Here is a 16,938-nt window from a genome sequence, read left to right on the forward strand (position 1 = left end):
GAGGTCAGCTGAAAGCATATATTTGCTTCTCTAAAAATGTCAATTTGCCTCGGAGTAATTGCACTGCTGTCCCACCATCTGTGGTACCACTGACATCTGCCCAAGGCAGCCAGCCTCCAGTGTTATGACAGCATGTGGGTTGGCTGTTGTATGTTTACAGAAGATGGGACTGGAGCAACTGGAGGAAGAGAAGACATCTAGGCATCACGCTGCTTCTCCAGCTGGCAGCAACATTTCAGGGTGACAGTGGTCACTGCCATCAGCTGTAGAGTGCAGAGTAACAACTAAGGAGTAGGTGGGTAGCTCTGATATTTGAAGTCTGCAGGCAATTATGACTGTCAATGCAGTTCCCTAGTTTAAAAGCTGTGATGGGGCTTCAACTGCTCCTCCCTCTTTCTCACCTTTTAGCTTTTCTTCCTTCCCTTTGCCATCTTAAGTTGAGCACTCCAATGTTGCCCCACCTTGACTCTTTTAAACCTTACATTCATGTGTTCTCTCTAGGAATCAAGGTAAGGTCGGAGAGTACAAGAGCATCCTCCTGTGGCATCTTCCTTACTTGGACCTGAAGAGCCACGGTCTAAACCCTCTGCTCAGCATTATTTATATTCCTCTATCTCTCTCCCTGCTGCTCCTGATGTTCACCATACTAACCACGTTTATTCCACAGGATTACCGGTCCTGGATGGACTCCATGGTCCTTTAAAAATAGGATTTGTAGATTCTTTTGAGTTGCAGCATTCCCGCTCCTGGGTGGACATCATTGATCCTTTTGCGAGTTCGGTTGATTAGGGTGTGGCATCATCGTTCTTTGGGGGACCCATCGCTCGGTCTCTCTAGGCTCCTCTACGCTCCTGTAGGGACACTATAAGCTACGTATTCTTGTAGTAGGATACAGAGCTCCCTTTGAAGAGTGCCTGTTGCTGTCTGCCTACACTTAGAAGCAGCTGTTAGTAAAGTTGCAGCATCCGGTAGATTGTAGGCTAGCTGACCGTGGCTAATATCTTAGAAACATTTTTTCTTAAAGGGGATGCTTTTGTCATAGAAATTATGATTAGTGCTTTAGAAATAAAAATGTGGACACATGAGCTACATCTCAGCTGCTGCACTGTGAATCCAAACACTTCTATTCATTTGGTATGGATCTGTGTAGTTCAAGTGGGTTGCCAGAATCTAAGTGTTCTACTGCACCAAGAGTGTGAATGGTGTCATTTTTTCTCCTGCTGCAGGATCTCACATTTCCTCACGGCTTCTAGGTGGTTTCCTCAGTGACCAAGTGCTCATTTTGAGGGCTAATGGAGGAGTAAACAGGAGAATAGTTAGAATGGGTTTCAAAACCCTCACGTCTATATATTTTTCAAAGGTCCATTCCCACCAACTTGATCATTGTTGCTCTCAGTTGGTTGTTTACTGACCCATTTATTTATTTTGGAGTTTTATATAGCGCTAGCCAGACCCTAAGGTATCAGAGCACTTTACAACATTTGTTGAATAACAGTTGAGTAAACAGAGAGTGGAACAGTGAACACAGTGTTCAAAGATGGGTCATTGATCAGTATAAGTCACGTAGCAATCGAATGCAGAGTAGTAGTGGAGGTGGTAATAGTCAAGGAGAGTAATGTGCGGGGCAAGAGTAAGATACTGTAAGGGGTTGTTCTTATCGTAGTAACTGGATTGTCAGTTGATGGCGGATCAGTAATTGTAGTACCTTTGTCATTTCTTGAGAGCTCGATTGAGGAACAGCACTTCGAGCTGGCGTTTGAATTCTTTGTAAGAAGGGTTCGTCCTGACATGTAGAGGTATGGCATTCCAAATTCTTGGTGCATTTCCAGAGAAAGACAGAGATAAGGTCTTTGTTTGCGGGTTTTTGGGGAGATGAGTAGCATAGTGTTGGTGCTCCTGAGATTTCTTGTCTGTCCCGCTTTGTTGAGTTTGGCGGATAGATAGGTGGGTTTGCCAATGTACAGAACTTTGTGGGTGGAACAGGCAGTTCTGAAGTTAGCACACAATTATATTGGGAACCAGTTGAGCTCTTTAAGAGCTGGGGAGATGTGTTCATATTTCTTCACTCCTGTCACCATTCTGGCTGCTGCATTTAGGGTAGATCTAGGAGGAGCAAGGTGTAGCTTAGCAGTACCTGTGAGGGTGGCGTTCCCGGAGTCTAATGTGGATAGCACAAGGTATTGCGTGACTCGCTTAAGGTCTTTTGGAGGGATGAAGGGTTTAATTTGGTTTAGTAGTTTTAAGTTGAAGAAAGCACATCTTGCAGTGTTCTTGATGTGTTTGACCATGTCAAGGGTGGGGTCTAAAGTTATTCCCAGTGACTTCACGGAGTCTGCTGGGATGAGAATGCAGTTGAGAGCATCAATAGACTTTAACCATTCGTTGATTCGGGGGGTCTGCTCTTTGTTGGCTATGAGGAGGATTTCCGTTTTGTCTTGGTTGAGTTTTAGATGGTTTTGGGACAGCTATTTTTGGACTTCTATTAGGGTATTATTGAGTCTTTGCATGTCCGCTATGGTGGAGGTTTCAAAGTAGATCCGGGTGTCGTCAGCGTAGAGGTGGAAGGGTATGTTGGCTCTTTTGAGGATGATGGTGAGTGGCTCCATGTAAATGTTGAACAGTGCGGGTAAGAGAACTGAACCTTGGGGAACGCCTCTGGTTATAGGGTGTAGATCGAACGTGAAGTTTCTGATTTTTATTCTTTGAGAGCAGTTTTGCAGGAAGGAGGTGAACCATTGTAAAACCACTCCTTTTGCTCCTACCCTTTATCAGAGTACGTTGAAGAGTAGTTTGTGGTCGACCGTGTCAAACCGAGTAGTTTGTGGTCACCGATAGGTCCAGGAGTATGAACAGACAGCAGCGGTCAAAGTCCAGTGATTTGTGGATGTATTCAATGACATTCCAGATGGCAGTCTCTGTGCTGCATCCTTTTCTAAAGCCAGACTGGTGATGGTCAATGAGATCATTGTTGTTCATGTGATGGGTGAGTTGACGGAGAACACATTTTTCTAGTAGTTTTGCTATTAATGGGGGATTGGAGACCGGCCTGAAGTTGTTGAGGTCGTTAGGGTCAGCGCCTGCTTTTTTCAGTAATGGTGTTACCTGACCGATTTGAGGCAGTCACACTTGATTCCTGTTTTCAGGGAGATATTTATAATCTCCGAAAGGCGTGGTGCTAGAGAGAGTTTGAGATTTTTAGCCAGTTAAGCGGGGAGAGGGTGTCATTGTGTGATGAAGGCTTGGATCTGTTAGTCAGTTAAATAATTTCAGTTTCAGTGACGGGTTCGAATGTTATCCAGTTGTTTGTGGAATGCCTGAGTGGGTTCATGTCTTCTTTATAGAGTAGCGGGCCTTCATTGGGAGGACAGAGGTGATCCTTAAGTGAGAGCTCTATCTTTGATATTTTTTCATTGAAGAAATTGGCAAATTTGTTACATAGGTCTTTGGAGGCCGCAAGTGCAGAAGGTGATGGTTTGGATGTTTGTTGTCTGATGATATTGAAGAGTTCTGTGGGGCGATTTTTAGCATTATTGAGTGCACCGCAGAAGAAGGTGGATTTTTCATTTATGATGTGCGTTTTAAAGTCCCTACGTTCCTTTTTGAGTCGCTCAAGGTGGATTGTCCAAGGGTTATTGCACCAAAGTCTTTCTGCAGCTCTTAGTTGTCTTCTTTCCAGGTTTAGTTCAGTGTTGAACCACAGGGTCTTGGTTTTTTTCCGTTTCAGGGGGGCTATTTGGTCCAGCATGGCAGTCTGAGCCGCATTGTACTGTGAGATGAGTTCTGTTGTGGACCTGTCGCCTGCTGTGGAGGGGGGAGTGTACGTAGCTCTTCTTCTATTTCTTCGAGTGGATCTGTCTAAGGTTTCTCGTCCAGTAAAAGTGATCATTTGTGTTAGGCGGTTGATGAGTCTTATGATTGATATGAAAGAGAATGAGATGGTAATCTGACCAGTCAACAGGGAGGGTACAGTCTTTGGTGATTGTATCTTCGTGAGCTATGATGGCATCCAGGATTGAGCCTTTGTTGTGGGTTTGTTCAGTGCAGTATTGGGTCAAATTGTTATTGTGGAGGAGCTCATTTAAAGTTTGTATCAGAGTGTTGTTTACCTCGTTCCAGTGAAGGTTTAGGTGTCCGAGTTATGTAGTTTGCGTCTGAAAGTGAGCAGTGTGTGATCAGGTTTGCCAGATGTTCTCCAAATGCGTATGTGTTGCCTGGTGGATGGTAGAGGAGGTGATAGTGAAGCATTTTGTTGCCTGAAGTCTTAATGGTGTGGGTTAGGTATTTCAATGTATTGTATTTGAGGGAGTCTGTTTCTGTTATAGAGATGATCTCAACTCAAAAATAGAGGGCTGGAGATTCCCACTCTCTTTGGACATTCACTTTTAACCAGGCTATGAATCCACACCTACCCACCAAGCACAGTCATAGGGATAACCTCCTACACATTCAACAATAAGATATCCTATTTCCTGCCATTTCTGGTGAATTGTGATGTTTTGTTTTACTGTTACGCTCACATGGATGGTGTTTTCTGGTCCTTGTATTGAAGTTTCTATTTAATTTCCTCATCATTCTCATGTAATTGGCATATTTAATTTAAGTTTACATCCCTAGTAAATGGTACTATGTGTACTCAGGGCCTTCAAATTAAATACTGTAAGTGGACTGCAACTCTCACTGTGCCAACCACTAAAGTAGCACAGTAAAACATGCCTCAGGCCTGCCACTGCAGCCTGTAATACGGTTTTAAATTACCATTTCGACCTGGCAAAATAATCTTTTTTCCAGGCCTAAACCTTCCTTTGTAAGACTTATAAGTCACCCTTAAGCTCTAAAGTCTCATGGGGCAGAGTGCATAGTATTTACAAAGTATGACCTGTGTATTTACGTTTATCCTGTCTTGACAGTAAAATACCTTAAAGCTATTTTTCACTGTAGCAAGGCTGTCCCCCATAGAATAACACTGGGTTACCATATTGCACTTAAAAAGGGATACCTTCAGTTTGGGAGCATGTAGAGAAATACTTTTTTCACTCAAATAAAATTCAAATCAAATCCACTTTATTCGACTGGCATAGAGCCATCAAAGTATGCGACAAAAACAATGAAGCAACATAACCAATCCTGAAACTACTTATACATATACAGATATAATGATTCAAAACAGCCTGTGTATAACATCTATAAAAAGGCCTACTTAAAGTGCTATGTGCTTTAGGAAACTAAAACAGTGCATTAATCAGACTTTTACCCTTACGAATTAAAAACCTGTCTTATAAGTTTAAAAACACAACAGCTTAGTCAATGAGGATTGAGCCTCTGGAGCATACAGCAGCCCTTAAAAATAGGCGTACATAAAACATAACATGTTTCATTATCGCGCAGTTGGTTCAGAAAGACTAATGGCTGAGTACAGTGAGTCAAATTTCTAGACTTAATAAACAGCATTATAAGAATTTTAGCATATTTCTGATGAAAACCACAGAAGAAAGTAAAATGAAGCATTGACTGTTTAAAAATATTATCACATGGGCGAAGAAACGATTCTAAATTGTGCTGAAAACCTAAAGGAAAGCAAAGTAGGTATTTTATTGCGTCTGCCCAAAATCGGAGCAATAAAGAGCATTCCCACCCTCCTATCCCAGTACACTCATTTGAATTGTAATTTTAAATCCTCTTTAAAGGTAAAGTCGAATTGTAAGTTACTATTCTGAAAATGCCAATTATAGGCAAGTTGTTAGTTTTCAGCCATAACCAACTGTGCCTTTCTGCTAGTGTCCATGGTCACTTGACTGATATTGTCTATCCTTTGGTGTGATGTGTATTCCTTCCAGACAGGGAGCTTAAGTCCCTTGGGTGTGAGGCCAACCGCCTGCATTTTCAGCCAATGCCAAGCTCCAGTGGGGACCGACACTTCACTCCAACAGCAACTGGCCATGTTTCTGGCCAACGCGAAGTTCTAGTGGCAAACAGATCTTCATTTTGAGAACAGGCTCCTTGCGGTTATAACGAACGCTAAGCTCCTGCTGCGGCTCCTTGTACTCTGTGAACAGGTAATACCTTTACCAGGACAAACCTGGTCCCTGTATCCAACCCGCACTCGATTAAGGTCAGCCTGAATTTGTGATTTTCACCTGGTCCAGTGTTACTAGAGAACTGTGAGTGTCACGTTGTGCTTATTGCCACTAATTTAATCTGAAACCTTTCAAAATCTACAACCACGGTTCCACTGATTTGATTTTTGTAATGTTAACTATAACTGACATCCTCATCATGCACTGCTTATGGCTCACACATTACAACACTCAAGACTTGTTCTATACCATCATTGATAGCATCACTGATGAGAACTGTAATGACATCATTGATTACAACACTGTGCATGGCTGAGGTGCAAGTTATAGCTACTTGAAATTATTATAACTGGTGAATTTAAGTGTTAGATATATTTATGTGTGGGGGTGTATGTAGGGTATATTAGCATGTATACATTAAATAAAGAAGCATTTGCAATGCAATCGGTTTCACCTTTGGGATCTTATATGTATTTAGCTATGCAGCACATTAACCTGGGTGCTGAAACATCTACTCTTCTTTAACATCCATTTCACCTTCAAAAAACCAACCACGCACCACCGCACCCAACAGCTGCCTCGCCACTGCTGGAGCAAAGTCACCAAAGACCAGCTGAACACCACCCTCGCCCACAACCCACCCACCGACTCCACCAACACAGATGCCGGAGCCCACAATCTCAGACAGTGGATCGAAGACTGCACCAACACCCTCGCCCGCTAAAGAAACCCTCCAAGAACCACGCCAGCAAGAGTGCCACCTTGTTCACCAACGAACTCCAGACCTCCAAAGGTGCATGCCGGAAACTGGAGAAGAAATGGCTCCACAAACACACAACGGACAGCCACGTAGCTCATGAGGACGCCACCCGCAGACCACCTCATCGGACTAGCCAAGAGATCCTCCTTCAAAGACCGCCTGGATAACAACGCACACGACAGCAAAGAGCTCTTCAGCATTGTAAAGTAACTCTCTAACCCAGCGCCAACACCAACGGCATCCCGCCCTCACAAGAACTGTGCGACTCACTGGCCACCTTCTTCCACCGCAAGATCGCTGACATCCATGACAGCTTCAACACCACGACCGCCCCAACTACGCCAGACTCTGCCTCCCCTGCAAACACCACCAGCACCAACCTCCTGGTCCAACGTCAACAACGACGTGACACGCAAGGTCATGAACTCCATCCACTCAGGATCTCCGTCAGACCTGTGCCCACACCATGCATTCAACAAAGCAGACTCAACCATCGCACCCCAACTACGGAAGGTCATCAACATCTCCTTCAAAACAGCGACATTCCCGGAAAGCTGGAAGCACGCCAAAATCAACGCCCTCCTCAAGAAGCCCAAGGCAGACCCCAAGGACCTCACGAACTTCCGGCCCATCTCCCTGCTCCCGTTCCCGGCGAAGGTCATCGAGAAAATAGTCAACATACAATTGGCCCGCCACCTCGAAGACAACAACATCTTGGACCCGTCCGAGTCCGGATTCAGATGAAACCACAGCACCAAGACAGCCCTCATCGCTGCCAAGGACGACATCAGGCGCCAACTAGACAATGGCGAACATCAGCCCTCATCCTCCTGGACCTGTCAGCTGCCATCGACACGGTCTGCCATTGCACCCTAAAGACACGTCTCCAAGAAGCCGGAATCCAAGAGAAGGCCCTCGACTGGACCACGTCCTTCCTCTCCGGCAGAACCCACAGCGTCCGCCTCCCACCCTTCCGATCCGAAGCCACCAACATCATCTGCGGCATCCCCCAGGGCTCATCCCTCATCCCAACGCTGTTCAATGTCTAAATGGCCCCCCTCACATAAGTGGCCCGCCACCATGACCTCAACATCATCTTCTACGCCGAGCTCATCCTCTCCCTCACAAAGGAACCACACATTGCCAAAACCAACCTCCACGAGGGAATGAAGACTGTCGCCAACTGGATGAGAAGCAGCCGTCTATAACTGAACTCAGACAAGACTGAGGTCCTCATCCTCGGACCCACCCCCTCAGCCTGGAACGACTCTTGGTGGCCGACCACAGTGGGACCAGCACCGACACCCACCGACCTTGCACGCAACCTAGGATTCATCCTCAACTCCTCCCTCTCCATGTCCAAACAGGTCAACGCCGTCTCCTCCTCCTGCTACAAAAAAACCCTCCACATGCTGCGCAGGATCTACAAGTGGATCCCGACCGAAACACGAAGAACGGTGACACAGGTCCTCGTCAGCAGCAGACTGGACTATGGCAACACACTCTACGCAGGAATCCCAGCCAAACACCTACGACGACTACAATGCATCCAAAACGCCTCCGCCCGACTGATCCTCGCCATCCTTCGCTGCAGCCACATCACCCCCACTTGAGAGACCTACACTGGCTCCCCGTCAACAAGAGGATCACCTTCAAGCTCCTCACCCAAGCACACAAAGCACTCCACAACACCGGACCAACCTACCTGAACAGCAGACTCAGCTTCTACACTCCCACCCGCCAGCTCCGCCAGCCTCGCCCTCGCCACTGTCCCCCGCATCCAACGAATGACCTCCGGTGGCAGATCCTTCTCCTACCTTGTTGCCAATACCTGGAACACCCTCCCTGCCCACCTACCGCAGACCCAAGACCTACTCGCCTTCAGAAGACTCCTCAAGACCTGGCTCTTCGAGCAGTAGCAGCTCCCCCCTCCCCTCAGCGCCTTGAGACCCTCACGGGTGAGTAGCACGCTTTACAAGTACTCTGATTGATTGATTGATTAACATGGAGGGAAAATAAGCATCAAACTGTGTGACACGCCAGGTATGGAAACACATGGAGAGAACTATTGCCTTTCAGCTGGAAATGGTATAGTCCAAACCTCTATTTTTAATATAAAATCAGGGCCTTCGGCCTTTATAATTTACTTGTCGCCATACCAACTCACAGCCTGCTTTCCCAGAAGGCAAACATTTGCATACAGTCATAACATTTAAAATGTGTATCACAGTACAGTTAGCAAAACTACATTCTCCTCTTAAGTGGGCCTAGCAGGGATTTCTATAGTGCAAATCTTGTACTTCCAAGGGTTTGTGATAAAGGTTAATCATCATCAATATCCTTCTTTCTATTGCAATCTGTGAGATTACATGTATTAAAATACTTTTGTACACGTTTTACCATAGTCAGGCTCATTAAAATTATGTGGCAGGGGCGCACCAAATTATGTGGGCAGTATGACTAAATCATAGAAAAGCCAAATTATGCGGCACAATGAGACATTTTTGCTAGTATTCATAATTTTTTCACATGCTAATATTGTCTGGGCTAAGATTTCGGGAAAAATTTAGCAAATCATTAATTGTGCATAAAAAAAAACAATGGGCACAGACTTGCATAATTCTAGTGGGCATGATCATAGTGTAGTAATAACGCACCCTTTGAGGCCTAATATATGCTTCTTACAATAAATGTCATGTCTACAGCCTTATTTGTGACTTTTTATAATACCAGATCAGATTTGTGGCATCTAAAAGAAGGCATCCTTGGCTTGCCATCATAGTCAAATCAGGTCTGCTGTAATGAGGATGAGCTTTCCAACAAGGAAAAAAAGCATAATACATATACAGCCTCTGTCCAACCAAATTCTGTAGTTCAGGAAGTCAACATATAGAAGGCCAAAGCTCCTCTTCAGCAGTGCTTCTTAAAGCGTTTTTTCTGTTGATTACATAAGGTTCGCAACAAATGGGCTGTCGAGCAAACCCTAAACATGGGCAAAACAGAATATCAATTTATTACAAATGACAAAAAATAAAGAGTAAAACAGTGCAAGAAAAAACCATGAGTACAGCCACAGAGCTCTGTGGCGTGGTTACTCCCCGGGTAGACAGGCATTTTCTAAACACGAGATTCAGTTTTTGACATACTTTTAAACAACCAGACCACACAGAACAGTAAGCCGTTTGAATGTCAGGGAAAGAAAATCAATGATGATAAAACATTTATAGTGAACAAAGATCTCTGGTTCATGTACTCAATTACCCAAGCACGTTATGTTGAATGACATCTATTTCTATAGAGTGATAGCTATTTCCCTATAACAGTCCACACAGAATATATGAAAACAGACCCCGCGTACTACAGGAAAGCAGCTATAGGCAAAATAGCCAGAACAGGAAAGGATTACCAAGCCAGACTGAGGAAGAACTCAGCACACATAAGAAATAAGGTCCTGACAAACTTATAAAGAAGCAGATCTCTTGGGGCGTTGAACAGATATAATTTAAGACCAAACTGTTATTTACATCTTTGAATCATGTGATGGTTTCCATATAAAGGAAAATAATCAAAAAAGCTAAGCATGTGAAAAGAGGGCCTAGCGTGGTATGATACCACAAGTAAAGAACACAAAGGTTTTTAGAAGTATGTTAAAATTAAACATGAGCCTGACTTTTTAAATAAACTGCAACCCCAGCAGCTGTTTTCCATGATGAGATGCTACAGAAGAGCTAGCAAATGTCAATTTAGTTACAATGGTAAGGAAGACATACAAAACCCATTATATTACAAATCTGTCCCAAGCGGTGGATGAAACAAACCAATTTGCCAAGGAAACACCAAGGATAGTACTGGGCAGAAGGGTAAATGTAACCACAGGGAAAAAATGCGTGCCTCTTACCTTATAAGGACAGGCAGTAACCCGATTACTGGCAAAATCCTTCCCCGTATCGATGTAACTCTTAAAGCTAGCACAAATTAAAACATTAAAGGAGGAATAACCATAGCCTTCCCTTTCAAAACAACCCTGCGATCTTCTCATCATTGTAATGCTCCGCAAACGGCACGGAATACTGAAGTAACTTTTGGCACTACCGGATGTGCGTTGTGTTTGAAAACGCATTGTGTTTCACCGATGGGTTCACGTTTCATGTTGTGGGTCAGCGGCCGTTAGGCTAGTGAGTGACACTAAAGTTGAGGTGGTGTATAATATTGAGTGTCCGTCAGGTTCGTGTAACCTCTGCCTTCAGCTACCTTTGGGCTTCCTTTCTCACTATCTGCGATGCCAACATAAGCACTGCCTCGTCCGAAGAACTTGCTCTAAACCCCCGCCCCTCTCTCTCTCTGATAGGAGTGTCTTAATCCAGTTTTCAGTGGAATAAACAGACCAGATCAGCGGTTCCCTGAGCCAACTCTGTGGCGATGTTCTGTCCTCCATACAGTAATTTTTCTAGATAAAGCTATTGTTCACTTTCAATGAACTGTGGCCAGGTTGCACCCCTGCGCCAGCAGCACTGGCTGTGCAGCTCCGCTGACACACCTCAGCATCCTCTAAGTTCACACCACCGAGGGTCTCCGACCTGTGATGAGGAAACAAAAAAAAAGATCAAACTTACCTCCTTCCCTTAGTCAGCTGAAGAGGCTGCAGCTGTGGGTGTTCAGGCGCAGCGCACTTCTATTCCTACTCTGCTGGGCGGCGGCCTGGATCCTGGTAAACACCTTCCTCTTCATGCGCAGGAACATCTGTATAGCGCTGCTGGACGACGCATGCATAACATAGCCGTCTGGTCAGGTCAGGCAAAATAAAGTGCGAGACTGCAGCTGCCCGAGGCCACCCGGTGGCCATCAAGAGGGCGGCACCTTAGTCGCCGGGGGGCTCCCCCCCACCCCCTTGCATGCAGGTACTCCCTCCTCCCTCGGGCAGGAGGGGTCCAGCAGGGAACGGGGCGGGCCCAGTGACGTGCTTCGGGGGGCGGCAGGCCGGGCGAGGGGTACTTAAGTCCCCCTCGCCAGATTCAGGCCTCTTTGCCGCTCCTCGCCGCCACGTGCAGAATACCGGCACACAGGTGGCCATAAACTGTGCTGCCCGGCTCATCAGGCGGGCAGGTGGCGAGAATGCGGCCTGCCCTTGGATTACCCATAAGATAACCCATCTATTACATATGTTGTATGTAATAAAATCCTGCAGCATTTTCTTTCCAACCAAAACACTGTGTCCTGTGTATTATTTATGTTTGTAGGTTATCCATGTGTGGGGCGGGGGGTCCTGTTGCCATGAGGGGACTATGTGCCAGCCAATCCCAGGAGAAAACAAGTATTGAAAAATGCAATAGGACTCGTATTACGCGAAACCAATTGCATTATAAACAAAAGTGCGTGCGTCCAAGAAGGCATGATCGTGAGTTGGGGGGTGGTGGTGGGCAGAGTTACGGACTGCGGATGGGGAGGTGGGGCAGAGAACAAAAGAGTTTGTTAAGTAAAGGAGCTGATAGACATGGAAGGAGGAAAATGAGTGTAGGAAAGACTGGAGGACTCGAGGAGTTGAGTAAAGTAGGAGTTTATTAGAAACACGTCTTCATAAGTGCTGTGCCAGGTTCATAATGCCACAGTTCTAAACAGCAGATGACAGCTAGCACATTCAAAGGATGCAGCCCAAGGCATGTGCACAACAGCCAGAGACAGCCACGAGATGTCACAGGCGGAGCCATGTGCCATCTCGTGTGCCATCTCGTGGTCACAGATAATAACAGTATATAACACACCTCCCTTCCTGTAAATAAAAAAAACAACAAAAAAAAAACAAATCTATACAGTAGTAAAATCTTAATACATGACAAAATTCAAGTAGGAAAGAAAGAAAAGAAAAAAAAAACAACCTATACAATCCTAAAATTTTAATTCATGACAAAATCCTTGTATCTCTCGGGGAGACGGTGAGGCCTAGGACATTTTTTTGAAACCACAGAGGAAGGAAAGGTCCTTACAACCTCAGGATTTTCATTCTCACTTGAAAGACAACTTGAAGAAGTTCCCACGTTACCGGATTCAAAGTCAAGAAAAACATTGCTGTCATCCCTTGACACAACAGCACCACACGGCACACCTTGACCTTTAAATACAGAAACTCTGTTCAAGTTCCAAACACTCCCATCCTCAATCCTGACAGCATGCTTGAAAACTTCAATAACTCCCATGGGACGGGACCAAATCTGACCCCCTTTCGGAACACCTTCCTTCCTTTTGATACGGACAAGATCTCCAACTGATATGATATGTTTGCTAACAGATCCCTGCCTTGCTCCCATCCTTTCCTTCATCTTATCCTTATATGCGCTGACTCTATCTCGAACCAACTCATAATCTACTCTCGAGGAGAGACCATTCTCACCCAAACTTTTCCTCAACCACCAAGGAGTTAAACGAGTACTGGGTTTCCGACCCCTTAAAAGTTCAAATGGGCTAACTAAAGTGACAGAGTTAGGAGATGTCCTATAAGACAATAACATAGATTGAAGGGCATTACGCCAATTTAATTGACCTTTAACAGAAAGTTGGATCGCCTCCTTCACAACTCTGTTGAATCTTTCAACCTGGCCATTGGCTTCAGGGTGGAACACAGCAATTTTATTGTGCAAAATCCCACACTTGGTGATAAAACTTTGAAAGTCCTTACTAGTAAACTGTGGACCATTGTCCGTCACTATTTCTTCTGGGATTCCTTCCCTGCAAAAAACATCATCCAAAAACTCCACTACGTTTCTAGTTGTAATCTCTTTAACCATCTTTACCTCTGGCCATTTTGAGAAGTAATCTATCAAGACCATCCCAAATCTCTCACGCTCAGGTAGGACAGAGAATGGACCAATGAAATCAAGCCCTAATTTCTGCCAAGGACCAAGAGGATATTCTACAGGACAAGGTTCAGGACGTAAAGGAACAGCAGACTTATCACTGTTGGCACATTCTGGACACTTTTGGACATAGTGTTCAACACAACCATCCACTCCTGGCCACCAAAAGAAATCTTTCACACGTCTCCTGGTGAAAGAAATTCCTAAGTGCCCCTCATGGGCAATACTAATAATGGTATTTCTTAAAGCAAAAGGAGGAATGAATTTATCACCTCGCATCAGAACCCCATTTTCAACAGCTAACTCGTCTTGAACTTTGGCATAACTCATCATGTCACCTGAAAACTTCCTTTGTTCAGGCCATCCTTGTAGAATGTAATTCTTAACTTGATTCAATTCAACACTATTCTCCATTTCTTTTGCCCAGGACTCTTTACTCAAATCAAACTTCTCCCCAAACACCAACATGATGTCTTGCGAAGTGAACGCAACCTCACATTCGTCATTGTCAGATGGAAGATCGCAGGGAGTGTGCAACCTAGACATGCAATCAGCATGAATGTTAGTTTTCCCCTTTACATACACCATCTCAAAATGAAAAGACTGTAGCCTAGATGCCAACCTGGCTAAGCGAGCTGATAAAGTTCGACCTCCACCTGGTGCCATCATGTAAATGAGAGGCTTATGGTCCGTCTTGATAGTAAATTTTGTTCCCCACAAAAATGTTTTAAAATGTTCGGCTGCCCAAACTGACGCCAATAACTCTCTCTCAATAACTGAATAGTGTTTTTCAGCATCCCTCAAAGCCCTTGAAGCATAAGCGATTATCCATTCTTTTCCACAGTCATTCTGCATGAGCACGGCTCCTAACCCTGTGCTACTTGCATCTACCATGATGGTACATTTTTTCCCAATAACAAAAGGTTTTAAACACGGTGCATTCACAACAAACGCTTTAAGATTCTGAAATGCCTCCGTCATAACATCAGACCATAAAAATCTCGCATTCTTCTTTAGAAGTGGCCTAAAAGAATCAACTTTGGAAGAAAAATTAGGAATGAATTTGGCATAGAATTCTATTAATCCTAAAAAAGCTACCAATTGTTCTTTTGAAACAGGCACCGGAGCTTTAATGATGCTCTCTACGTGTTTTTGCTTAGGTCTGATCCCAGAACCACTTATGGAATGTCCCAAATATTCAACTTCTCTTTCTCTTATTTTACACTTATCAAGGCGAAGAGTAAGACCTTTGGAAGACAAAGCGGAAATGACATTCCTTAAATTAATATCATGCTCTTCCACATTTTTCCCAAATACAAGAATATCGTCTTGAAAGGCGATTGCTCCTGTCAACCCTTCAAGTGTCTCTTTCATCAGTCTTTGGAAGACAGAAGCGGCACTAGCCAATCCAAAAGGCATGCGTTTGTATCTAAAGAGGCCTTCTGGCGTTATAAAGGCCGTCAAATTTTTTGAATCATCATCTAGAACGACTTGATGATAGGCGCTTGCCAAGTCTATGCATGAGAAAATCACAGCACCTCCCAATGTTGAAACCATCTCATGCAGATTTGGCAAGGGATGAGCATCCACCCAAATAGAGTTATTTAAACTGCGAAGGTCAACACAGAGTCTCAATTCGCCGTTGGATTTAACCGAAATAACGATCGGGGAAACCCACGGGGAGGACTCAATGGGCTCAATGATATCCTTGTCACACAAATCTTTGAGAAGAACCTTAAGTTTATCTCTGTACGTAAGAGGGACATTCCTGACTCTGTGCCGAACAGGAACAACACCATCATTGAGTTTAATAGTGTGTTTAAAACCCAAAAACTGACCGAGTTTTCCACTGAACACATGAGGAAACTCAGACTTCAGATTATCAACCATGAGATTACGATCTGGATCATTGGTGTTAGTAACAGAGTAAACAGGGGGATTAGCTCTAGGGTCTATTTTAATACCCAATTGATCTTGGTGTGGCCATCCTAACAGAGGTTGCCCAGACTTAGCGACATATATTTTACCATATGTGGATTCCCCAGAAAAGGTGATTTTCCCCCAAAAATAACCTACCAATTCAATCCTGTGTCCGGTGTAACCCCCTGGAGAAATGTCAGACTCAAGTAAAATCTTGTTGGGCCAATTTTTTTTTACCACATCTAAACCCAATAATGTATACCATGCACAGGTGTCCACAAAAATGTTAATTACTTTCCCCTCTATAATCACATCACAGGATGGAAACTTACTTACACCTTCACTACCACAAATATTAATGACCGTATTGATATCATTTTCATTAGAATCATAGTCATCAAAATCTTGAACAATGTTAACTTTTTTCGTGGTAGACTTACAAAACTTTGTTAAATGCCCTTTCTTATTGCATTTCACACACATCTTATCAAGGGCAGGACAAACTTTAGAGTTTGCTAAATGGTTTGAACTACCACATCTGAAGCAAATCCACTGAGTGTTGCTCTTCTTATCACTTTTAGTGTACTTAAATCTTGAGTCACTCTTACTACTAGCAAAATCACTTCTAGAAGAAAATGGTTTCCTAAATTTCTCTCCTTCTTTGGAAACGCTAAAAACATCTCCCTTTTCATTTCCTCTTATCTCCTTTACGAATTTCTCGGAATGTTCAATTGACCTAGCAATGTCAATGGCTGCATTTAGAGACATATCCGAGGTTGTCCAAAGTCTTTCCTGGACCTTTTTATTATTTGTTCTCATCAGTATTTGGTCTCTCAATACCTGTTCATAAGTTATATGTTCAAAATCACACGTTACGGCAAGAGATCTGAGAGACGATACAAAGTCATCAATCGGTTCATCTGCAGATTGTTTGCGAGAATAAAAAATAAATCTCTCCATAACAACATTCTTTTTCTTTCCAAATCTAATTTTTAGTTGTTCTGCTGCACATTCATACACATCTTTTTCTCCTGGATTTGTTAAGGCTGGAAGAGTGACGAATTCTTTTAATCCAATTCCACCTAGGCAATGTTTTAAAAGAGATAACTTTCTCTCAGGTTCACATTCAGTGCCATCCATAACTTCAACATAGGCTAGAAAAACAGGTTCCCATATTTCCCACTCCATGGGAGGGTCACCTTTATTAGCCAAAAACGAAGGAGGAGGGACAATTCCACTCATGTTAGAATTGTTGATGTAACACAATTATTATAATGTGTAAAGGAGACAACAAAAATAAAAGTTTTTTTCTGAAAGTCAAAATAAAAGTACTTTT

General features: G+C 43.9%; 1 protein-coding gene across 1 annotated transcript in view; it reads left to right on the forward strand.

The window, feature by feature from the left end:
- LOC147733978 (adenosine deaminase 2-like) overlaps positions 1 to 16,938 on the forward strand; it is a 514,604-nt gene that overhangs the window by 16,370 nt on the left and 481,296 nt on the right. Inside the window, exon 2 of the mRNA XM_086952886.1 lies at positions 5,835 to 6,053. The gene's annotated coding sequence lies outside the window, so the exon portion shown is untranslated. The remainder of the gene's footprint in view (positions 1 to 5,834; positions 6,054 to 16,938) is intronic.

This window comes from Lissotriton vulgaris, chromosome 1_2, assembly GCF_964263255.1.
Source record: "Lissotriton vulgaris chromosome 1_2, aLisVul1.2, whole genome shotgun sequence".
NCBI lineage: Eukaryota > Metazoa > Chordata > Amphibia > Caudata > Salamandridae > Lissotriton > Lissotriton vulgaris.